At 44.8% G+C, this 10,526-nt stretch overlaps 1 long non-coding RNA gene across 1 annotated transcript; it reads left to right on the forward strand.

Moving 5' to 3' along the window:
- The first annotated feature begins 7,122 nt into the window (after nt 1-7,122).
- Nucleotides 7,123-10,143, forward strand: LOC137464752 (uncharacterized). Its single transcript, XR_010994398.1, has 3 exons — nt 7,123-7,193; nt 9,418-9,501; nt 9,994-10,143. It is a non-coding gene; the product is annotated as an uncharacterized lncRNA (long non-coding RNA).
- The last annotated feature ends 383 nt before the right edge of the window (nt 10,144-10,526 follow it).

The raw sequence follows: 10,526 nt of genomic DNA on the forward strand, positions 1-10,526 counted from the left end.
AGAAAAACAACTCCCCCCTTCCCTCCCCCCCAGAAAAAGCAAAGAGAAGAATTGTGTGAAAATATAGAAAAGAATTAAAAATAATCTATATTGAGGCCTGGGAAATGTTGGTATTTCTTCAAGAATTGTTTTAAAAATCTCCTTACAACACAAACAAGGTTTTACTAAATGTTTAACTAAAACACCTTTTGATTTCAGGCTTCTGAAAGCTTTCAGCAGGTTTTCTGGGGGATCTGGAACCAGGACAATTCTGCAGGAGGGACTGTTTTTATAATATATTTGGGCTTGGCAAATAGAAATCTCCAAATAATGTGAGCTCATGTGGATTTCTCCTGTGGATTCCTGACCCACCTTTCCAAGCCAACATTTCATCTGGTCTGTATCAATGTCACAGAGGCACCTCCAACTTCTACCTGAACCAAAATATTCACCCTCTAAAATGCAGATTAATCATAGGGAGGTGCATTAGTTGGCTACTGGTGCTTCCCAAGGAGTTCTGTACATTTAAAAGCTCAGCACGAGGATTTATTGCCTTATTTTCCCAGTCCTTTTTCTTTCCATTATCTCAGCGCCTTGCCCAAGTGACCCTCTGATGGTGATACACATAAATACAGCCCAGACATGCCCAGCCCGTGATTAAATACCCTGATAATTTTGAGGCCCTCCAGGATATAGCATTTCACACTATCACAAATCCTGCTGCAGTCAACCAGTAGCCACAATCAATTACTCGGAGCGGCTGCGCTCGCGTTCCTCCTCCAGAGTTTCTTGATTAGGTGCCAACAGTGTTCAAGGCCCGTTGCTTTCCAGCAGGGAAAAGAGCAAACTCCCACAGAGATATCTTCAGAAACAGATAGAAAGGCTCTGCCTGCAGGAGGGGCAGTGAAACAGCCCCTGACCAAGGGGTGTCCAGGGCTCCCAACAAACAGTTAACCCCTGAGCCCATCCCGCGTCGCGCTGACGGGATGAGGGAGCAAACTTGGATAAAGCTCCCAAGTGACTGGGAGCCATGGCCAGTTCCAAGAACACTCCGGGACCAGAAAGCTTTGGCTGGGTAGGATTTCAAGGTCTTGTCCACAAGGATCCACAATTAAAATTTCTCGTGCTAAAGTTTCATGGTGAAATGAAAACCCTGAGATTCCAACGCTTCCCTGCTCTCCTCCCCCTTCAAAACACCACTCATAATGCTCGGTGGAAGGAAAAGAAAACCTCCAGTATTTTGGCAATTGGCTCTGCCCTCTTTTACATATTTCAATTCCATCTTTTTGGAAGAGCTGTAAATCTTTCCTCCTGTTTTTCCCCCCCTCCTTGTTCTGTCTTCAGCCCGCTTGGCTATGTAACTGCAGTGTTCACGTTACTTGCATGCATAGGAAATGATGCTTAAAGGGAAGGGAACTAAAGGTCTTTCTCCTCCTTTCTCTCCTCGGCTTCAGGGATTAACTGATAAGTGCTGGGAAGTGATAACTGACTTATACCAGCAATAGTGTGGCTAACAGGATTAGGGAAGGGATTGCTCCCCTGTGCTGGATACTGCTGAGGCCACACCTCGAATCTTGGGGTCACTTTGGGACCTCTCATGACAAAGAAGGACATTGAGGAGATAGAGTGTGTCCAGGGAAGGGAACAGAGCTGGGAAAGGGCTGGAGGACAAGAAGGAAGCTCTGGGGACTCAGCCTGGAGAAAAGGAGGCTCAGGGGGGACCTTGTGGCTCTGCACAACTCCTGACAGGAGGGGATAGCCGGGGGGGTCAGGCTCTGCTCCAGGGAACAGGGACAGGAGGAGAGGAAATGACCTCAAGCTATGCAAGGATAGGTTAAGATTGGAAATTAGGAAAGTTTTTATGGAAAAGGTTGCTAAGCATTAGAGGAAGCTGCCCATGGCCAGCAGAAGAAGAAGGACATGGTGCTTGTAATTTATTCACAACACCATTATTGTAATTCCAGAAGCACTGGGAGCCTTTTAGGAGCATCCTCTGTAGTAGAGCAGCCAGTGCTTTGTTGCTCTGCAGGTGGGAAAACCAAATTATGGATCACAAATCAAAGCTGCAAATGGCTCATGGCTGGAAATTCAAAAGGACTCCAGAAGGTGAAGGACAGTACTCCCTACAAGGTGACCTCAACCCTTGTCCCTTATTTGTAAGTTTAAAAAAAATATTCCTCTCCCTTCCTTGGAGATGGACGGGTGGACTGTACAAGAAAACCCTGTCAGGTTTTGAGCATCAAGGAATGTTTTTAAAGTTCCATGGCTATTCATATTCAGGATCTGTCAGCACAAATATTTCAGGAAAAAAACCCACCCTATATTTTCAGAATAAAATAATTTTCCTTCCCATTTATCAAGTGAACAAATTAGAATCCTCTCAAAACATGATGGGATTTAAAGCTGATTTTGGTCTTTTTTTATAGGACATTTAGACAAAAACTACTGATCAAATTTCTTTTTTTATTTCATTTAAATGTTTAAAAAGTAATTTTTTTTCTTTTTCCCTCCAGAAATGTTCCACTCTCCACAAAATTTTCAGTGGGAAACTCTTCTGCAGTGGAGAATGAAGTGACCAAAGAGAGAGAATGAGTCATGTCCCCTCTCATGTAGAAACTAGGGTCAGCACAATCCCACGGGATGTAGCAGAATCAACTTCAAGTCCCTCACTGGCACAGCTTGGACTTGTGCCCCAAAAAATTCCTTTCTGCACCCCCAGAGTAGTGAATTCCTGCCAGTTTTAGTACAAATTTTCCCCAAATTCTCCTCAACCTGCTCTGCTTTGTTTTGGGGAAGGTTCAAACAGGTCCTTTCGTAAGCGGTTTCACTCCCACGTTATGCATCTGTGGGAAGCTCATTCCATGGCCTCATCCCTCTCTGGCAAGTTCAGGGAGGTTTCTGGCCAGCTCCGTGATGAAGTGGTGGATCCAAGGTGTTTGGATTTGCCCTTGGCCTCGGGTTCCCTGTGACGTCCTCTCCACTTCCAAATTAATGTGCAATTTGGGAGGGTGAGAGTGCCTCCAGCTGCCAGTGGCTGTGGAGATGGGATAATTATCCTGAAGAAACTCCTGACAAGCCAGAGCTGGAAACTGTGGCCTCGATGGAAAGGAAAATCATTGTAGCCGTGTAAACATGTGCCGATGCCCTTCAGGACTGGCCTGTTTTTAATCTATTTTTAACCTTGTTTAGCTTTGAAATTTGCTTAGGATTTCTGGGACAGAAGCTCGGGGTGCAGCAGAGGGGAACCTGTCCGCGTGTTTTGTTGAATGAAACATCAAATAAACGGAATAAGGAGGGAGTGATAAGGTAGGAGAAATCAGATAATGATGGGTTGGATCATGGTAAAACGACACTTTATCTGTGACAATCAGATTAATTTGGAAAATTAATGGGACTTTTTGGTTGCAGCATTACTGTAACTCTCTGTTTATATGCAAGGTCTGATGAGTTGAAGAACCAGATCCATTTTGAGTCTGTTTCTGGACAATGGAATTGGAATCCTGGATGTCAGATATGCAAATAAACAACCACCTCTTTCCTCTTGTTTTGAATTAAAATGTCAATAACACCCAAGATTAATTGAGGGGTACAAAACATGATGATGTTGAGTATCGATAAACCAGATTAAATCCATCAGCTTAGAGGAGGACGGAATTTTCCTGTTGGTTTCTCCACTGAGGCAAAGGCTGCAGTTGGATCTCAACCTGTTATTGAGACCAGAGAATTCACATGTGGCAACAAAAGGACTGGAAGAATCCTTGTAGTCCCATATGGAGCAAAAAAATCAACCTCAAAAAAAAAAATCAACTTAATCCTCTAAATCAACCAACCAGATCTTGCACAACTTGAAAAACAAGTACAATTTGTCTGACCTGATGGTCCTGGTGGGTCCCTTCCAACCCAGAATATTCTATAATTCCAGGACCTCAGATCTTTGTTTCAGGCTCTCTTTAAAATCACTCTCACCAAAGGCCTCTAGCACAGAATTAATCTCAACTTTAAGTGGAATCCTGCAATAGATTCAAGGATTCATCCTCAAAAAAATCCTGGTGGGGATAATGGGAATGTAAGGGGAGTTGAGGGCACAAATGACAAGATTTTAGTGTGAATTGAGATAAATTTCTCCTTGTGCCAAAAATGCACCAGTTTCTCCTTCCATTTCATCTTTCCCATCCTCCATGAAAGATTTCCAGAGCTCCAGAAGTAAAGGGAAGAGCTGATGTTAACAACCTTGTCCTTTGCTTTGGACCAAATTCCACGCCAGTCACAGCAGAGCTTTACCTAATCTGGATTCCTCTCACATCAGCCACATCTGGTGTTTTCCATCCTGCTTCCCTCTGGGTGGGGTTTATTCCCAGAGGAGGATAATCAAGACTTTCCAGCCTCATTTTCCAGCTGTGTTTTGGCCTTTCAGTTTAGAAGGGCTCAAAATTCTTTCCAAGGTCTTTATCAGAGCTTCCTCTTGTTTGCTGCCACAGTCCAAGGTGACAGGTCTTTCAAGTCACCCTAATAAGGATTTGACTTCCCAAAATTCGTGCTGCCTTTCCCATAATCTCTTTCTCTTTCAATTCCCAGTGATCATTTGGGATGAATTTGCAAACATGTCTTTATATGGCTGATGTCAAGTGCAAGAACCCTTCACCACACACACGAGGGAAAATCATGAATCTTCTACAGAGTGAACGTGCAGATCCACTGATTGCCTTGCCTTAACTTTTAATTTTCCTTCATTCTTGTAACTCCTTAACAAACTGTTGATGAGCCTGCTGAATGAAATGAAGAGACTAAATATGCTAGAAAATGTAAGTATTTTCAAAATCCAACCCACACGTGCAGGCAGAAATTAGGTTGCAGCGTTTTAGTGGGGGATGTGTCTCTCTCTGGTGTAAAAATATGCTTTTTGTAAGCATTTTTCCTCATTTTGCTCATTTATTCAGACGCCCAGGACTGGGGGAGGGAGCACAGCATTTGCAACATTACAATTCTGTCCAAAATCAAATGTCAGGCTGTATCTGTCAACCTTCATTTCACACGAACTTGGCATTGCAAGGAAAGATTTCTGCTCAGGATTTGTGGCTTGGCTGCTTTTCAGCCCATCAGGCGTGATGAGGAACCCTGAGCACTGGTCTCAAATGGGGTTTAAACTCCCTCAAGGACTCAAACTGTGACACTGGCCCCAAGGTGACAGAGAAACCCTTTGGTGTGGTCACAATTGTGTGGTTGAGGGCACTCTGGGGAGGCTGAGGAAAGCTAAGCTGCCATGTGGGCATCATTTATATTCCCAGCAGAGCTGATTTCTTAATCCCCTTCTCCAGTTATGTGATTCCAGGGCTCCTGTGCTTTACCTGGGAAGGCAGCTACACCTGAGCCAGGTCTAGGTACGCTGCAAGCTCGGTCCAAGGCAGAAATCACATCTCCCTTCTAAGGTTTCACTCTTTGTATGGCTGGCATGGAGAACCTCTTAGGAATGGAGCCAATTGTCGTATTACATGTGCCGTTTGTCCAGGAGGAATTTTCTTTGCTTTCTCCTCTTTCTCTAGGAAGTAGACACAAACGCCCAGTGTAGGGTTACGGGGCCCATGCAAAAAAATTATCAGATTTTAGCAGCTATTCCTGGAATTACAATATTGTAAGTTTTGTCTTTTTTTTTTTTTTTTTTTAACTGAAATGGCAGCAGCTCAGGTGTCAATTTTCACATCGGGGCTGTGTTCTTTTCCCTGGGAGTTCAAATTTTACAAAGATGACAGAATTACAGGGAAAGGTTTGGATGGTGGAGGATCAATTTTTTTTTTTTCTTGGTGATAGAGGTGAATATTTCTTTCTAATAATCAAAGTTCAATAATGATTATAGTTCTTTTGGAAAAAAAAAAAGATTCTCCCACAAGTCTTAGCTGGAGGAAGAGATCAGGACAGACTGAGGGCATTGTCAGAGTCTGTGAGGTGTTGCATGGAGGGGCTCTCGGGAGAGTGAAGGCTCAGAGCAGATGGGCCCCAGGTTTTACCTCATCACTTCAGGAAAGGGAAAGTTTACAGAGTCCCCAAAAATACCTCTCATTGCTGTGCCATTCGAGACATTTCAAGGATGGCATTTTTGGTTGATTCTAGGGTTCCACATGACCCCAGAAAATCAAATCAAATCAAATCAAAACCTCCTCTGCTTTAACCCATCTTTGTAAAGAGTGTGAAATATAAGATATTGGTCTTATTGTGGCTCACTCTTACATTTCAGATCAAATGAAGATGACACAAGGAAAATGTTGAAGTTTTGGAATGAGTCCAGAGTAGTCCCAGGAGCTGCTCCCAGGGCTGGAGCCCCTCTGCTTTGGAGCCAGGCAGGGAGAGCTGGGAATGTTCACCTGGTGAAGAGATGGCTCCAGGGAGAGCTGGGAATGTTCACCTGGAGAGGAGAAGGCTCCAGGGAGAGCTCAGAGCCCCTTTCAGGGCCTAAAGGGGCTCCAGGAGAGCTGGAGAGGGACTGGGGACAAGGGATGGAGGGACAGGACACAGGGAATGGCTTTAAACTGAAGGAGAGTAGGTTTAGATTCAATATTAGGCATTCTTCCCTATGAGGGTGGGGAGGCCCTGGCACAGGGTGCCCAGTGAAGCTGTGGCTGCTCCTGAATTCCTGGAAGTGTCCAAGGCCAGATTGAATGGGGCTTGGAGCAGCCTGGGATAGTGGGAGGTGTCCCTGCCCATGGCAGGTTTGGAGGAGTATCCCCCTGCCATGGTAGCTCTGATTCTTCCAGAGATTTCAATGTCAATATTGGGAAAGCAGCCTAGTGAAGAGGTGGCTTAACACATGTGAATTAAATTAAAACTCTTGTAAGACAACTCAGGAATATTTCCGAGGTGCAATTTTTGCTTTTGGCTTGATTACTCTGTTTCTGACATTCTCAATTTGCTTTGTCACACACGAGTCACTTGAATTCATCCCCTCAGCTCCTTTTCCAAAGCTGATAAAGTTCTGGGATGGCTGCCCGGGGAGGTGGTGGAGTCACCATCCCTGGGTGTGTTTAACAAAGCCTGGATGTGGCACTGGGGGCCAGGGTTTAGTTGAGGGATTGGGGCTGGGTTGGACTCAATGATCTTGAAGGTCTCTTCCAACCTGGTCATTCTGGGAATTCTGTGAATTCTGTGTGAGGTTCCTAATGCGGCAGGTGTTGGCTTTCACTTCCCACACAGCAAAAAAAGCAGGAGAAACACCTCCAGCACAGGTGAGAGTTGCCTCTGCTGAGGCCTCTTCCTCTCCAAAGGGATTAGAACAGGACCTGAAGATGGCAGTGCTCCCAATGGGTCACCCCGAGGTAAAACCGGCATCAAGCTGGCCTGTTCGGCATGGCGCAGTCCACACTTTGGGAGACGTGGGTGAGCATGGACACAAACAATGCCCTTTGGTTTAGGGAGTAATCTCAGTGCTCTGGAGCTGGAACAGACTCCAACTGTGTGAGATGCCTTGGTCTGTTGATGGCTGGTTTCAGTTTTTTCTCTCTTGAGCATTTTCCCCTTCTTTTCCTTCCCTCTCCAAGTGAATCTCAGCAAATCTGACAACCCCAACACACCCCACGCTCAGTACCCCTCCTGATCTGATTGAAATGCCTGCCACTGCTGCTGGTACCAGCACTGAAAAAAGAACTGGCTCCCGTTCAAGTCCTTCTCCTTTCCAAATGTTTAGGGATTTGGAGCCCATACATACAATTACTGTGTGCTTCTCGGGAAGAGAAAATAGCCAGCAGCTGTTCAGCATCTGATCAATTATGAGTTGAGGAAGAGGAGTGGAAGAGAGGGGGGCTGTTGGTCAGAAATCTGCACACAATTAGGAAACAATGCTGGGAATGGGTGCTTGGAAGATGTGGGAAGAACAGACACCCTGGAAGTGAGTCCTTAGGCTGACAGGTCTGCAATGGTCTCCTCAACAGGGAGAGAGAATTGCCTGTTACAGGTTGTAAGGGAATTCTTTAAGGATTTGGCAAGGTGGAGGGGGAAGAGGAGCCAGTCCTAGTCTGGGAACATGAACGATGGAGAGGGACTCTGGTAAGAGGGGGTCTTGGAGCAGATCTCCTGCCCCAGCCATGCACTGTCTTTGATGGCAGCTTAGACACCCAACTCCACGCTGGAGACACAAATAAATGTGGACTGCTTGGTCTGAAAGACAATTCCTGCCTCAGAGGCTCCATGCAGCTGCCCCCACACAGGTGCTGAGTGTCACGTGGGAAGGGGAAGACACACAAGGCTGGCAAATATTGTAAAGTACCTTAAAATACTTATTCCTTAGAAGTTTTGAAAGGAACTTTGGAAGAGAGTTAAATCCAGAAATGGAAGGTTTTCCAAAGAGCAGTAGACTCCCACACCTGTAACAAAGGAATTCAGCCCAAAATCTCCATTTCATTTGGGATGAAGAAAATATTTTTTCTCATATTTTACCTCAGGTGACTCGACATGATAATGGGGTGATTGATCCTTCACTGTTAGCACTACCCAGCACCACATCATGGAATCAGGAAGGGTTTGGGTTGGAAGGGACCTTAAAGATCATCCAGTTCCACCCCTGCCATGGGCAGGGACACCTTCCAGTGCCCCAGGGAGATCCAAGCCCCATCCAACCTGGCCTTGGACACTTCCAGGAATGGGGCAGCCACAGCTGCTCTGGGCGCCCTTTTCCAATATATTCCCTTAAACTTAAAAGTCATGATCTGAGCAGCCTGCACTGACTCAGGTCATGACTGAATGTGTGTTTGGATGATGTTCACTTTTACCTGAGATCCAGGGGGCACCTCTTCCATGGATAATCTTTGTCTGAGAGCCAAAGAATTGTTGAACATTATCTTATATCACAGAAATTTGGGATGAAACTGGAGGGAGCTGTTTGTTAGTGACTAAATGAACTCATAAACCAAACTGTTACAGAGAATGTGGGTTCATCTTGAGTATGCCCAAAATTTTGATGTATTCTAGAGTGTATCCTGTCCATTGTTGACTGAATCTCAGCAATGTCAGAGAAACTAAAGCTGTTTCCCCAGAATCCCAATCTCATCATGACTGGGATTGGAAAGGACCTTTGGAGAACACCTAGGCCAACCCTCATCCTAAAGAAATTTCACCTGGAGTAGGTTCCACAGGATCGTGTCCAGTTCTATTTTGACTCTCCAGAGGAGACTCCACAACGTCTCTGTTCTAGCCTGTCCCAGTGCCTTGTCACTCTCCAAATAAAGAAGTTTTCCTTCATATTTGGATCAGACTTTGTGAGCACAGGAGTTTGCATCCAGTTCCAGTGAATGAGTATAAATGGAATCCATTGCTACCTTAGGGCAAAAATGAAAACGTTTAAAAAATTAGTCATTTCTCGGGAAAAGGCTGGGTAAAACCTGACGGTTGAAAATGTGTCAGCGTGTGGTTAGGGGGACTGAGATCTTTACAGCTGATGAATTTAATTGCATCCAGCATCCAGAAACGTGATTCCAGAGTCACATGAAGCTGCAGAAAGATGGAATCTGTCCCTCTTTCCCGCAGCAACAGAAGCATTTGGTAAGTTCTGCTCAGCAGTGTCATCACCATGGATACATTAAATGTTTGTGTTGTGACACGTGGAATTTTACCTGAAGTCTCCATTCCCTTGCAATTACATAAGATTATTTATCTTCATTAAGATTATTCATCTTAATTATATGTAAAGTGCTTTTGATCAGGAACACCTGAAAACATGACCAAAAACACTTTCAGTGTTTCAGAAAAAGGTTTGCATGGCCCTAAAATAGATTTATTATCTCACCTAACTACAGTAATACAAAATTTAGATGTTTAGTCAACAGAACTCTCTGCATCATATATATTCAGTGGAAAAAGCTAAAAAAAGTACTAATCTGAACCTAAAATATATGGGAAGAACCTTCCTCTGGACATTCCAGCCTTTCTATTGCCTGGAGACTTGCAGAAGGTTGGTTTTGAATAGACATCCAACCCTTTGATGGATCAGATTAGGTGAGAATCCTCCTTAATTCCAATCTAATTTCTTCCCAGGCTCTTTGTGATGGAATTCATCCCCAAGATGACGGAGGAAATCTGCTGAACCGGATGTCTCCTCGGGCTACGTGAGAGCTACAACGCATTTTCCCCCAGAGCCCCAGATTGGCGCTGAGCTCAGTGCAATAAAACGGGTCAGGCACGGGTTTTTTAGATTAGAGCTGCAATTGAATTCAAGCTGATTTCCCAGAACACTGATAGCCCTCCTGGCTCTGCCAAGTCAAATTCAAAGGTCGTGGCTCTTGGTGCCATTCAGATTAAACCCACACTGTTCTAATGAGCAGGAATCCCCAGACACTCAGGGACCTCCAGACATTTATGGAATTTTGCCCTGGTTTCATCATGACAATGCAAAAGGGAGTTGAAGATGAAAAATTTCCTCCTCAGATATTCCAGATTAGATTTTTCCATGGTGCTGCTGGATTTTCCACTCTCCCCAGCTGACTTGACACCACCTCTGCCATTCCTCTTCCCTGACTCAAATAACACAACTCCCTGAGTTCTTCATTCCACCTGGGAAGGGACCTGGG

This window comes from Anomalospiza imberbis, chromosome 1 (assembly GCF_031753505.1).
Source record: "Anomalospiza imberbis isolate Cuckoo-Finch-1a 21T00152 chromosome 1, ASM3175350v1, whole genome shotgun sequence".
NCBI classification, from domain to species: domain Eukaryota; kingdom Metazoa; phylum Chordata; class Aves; order Passeriformes; family Viduidae; genus Anomalospiza; species Anomalospiza imberbis.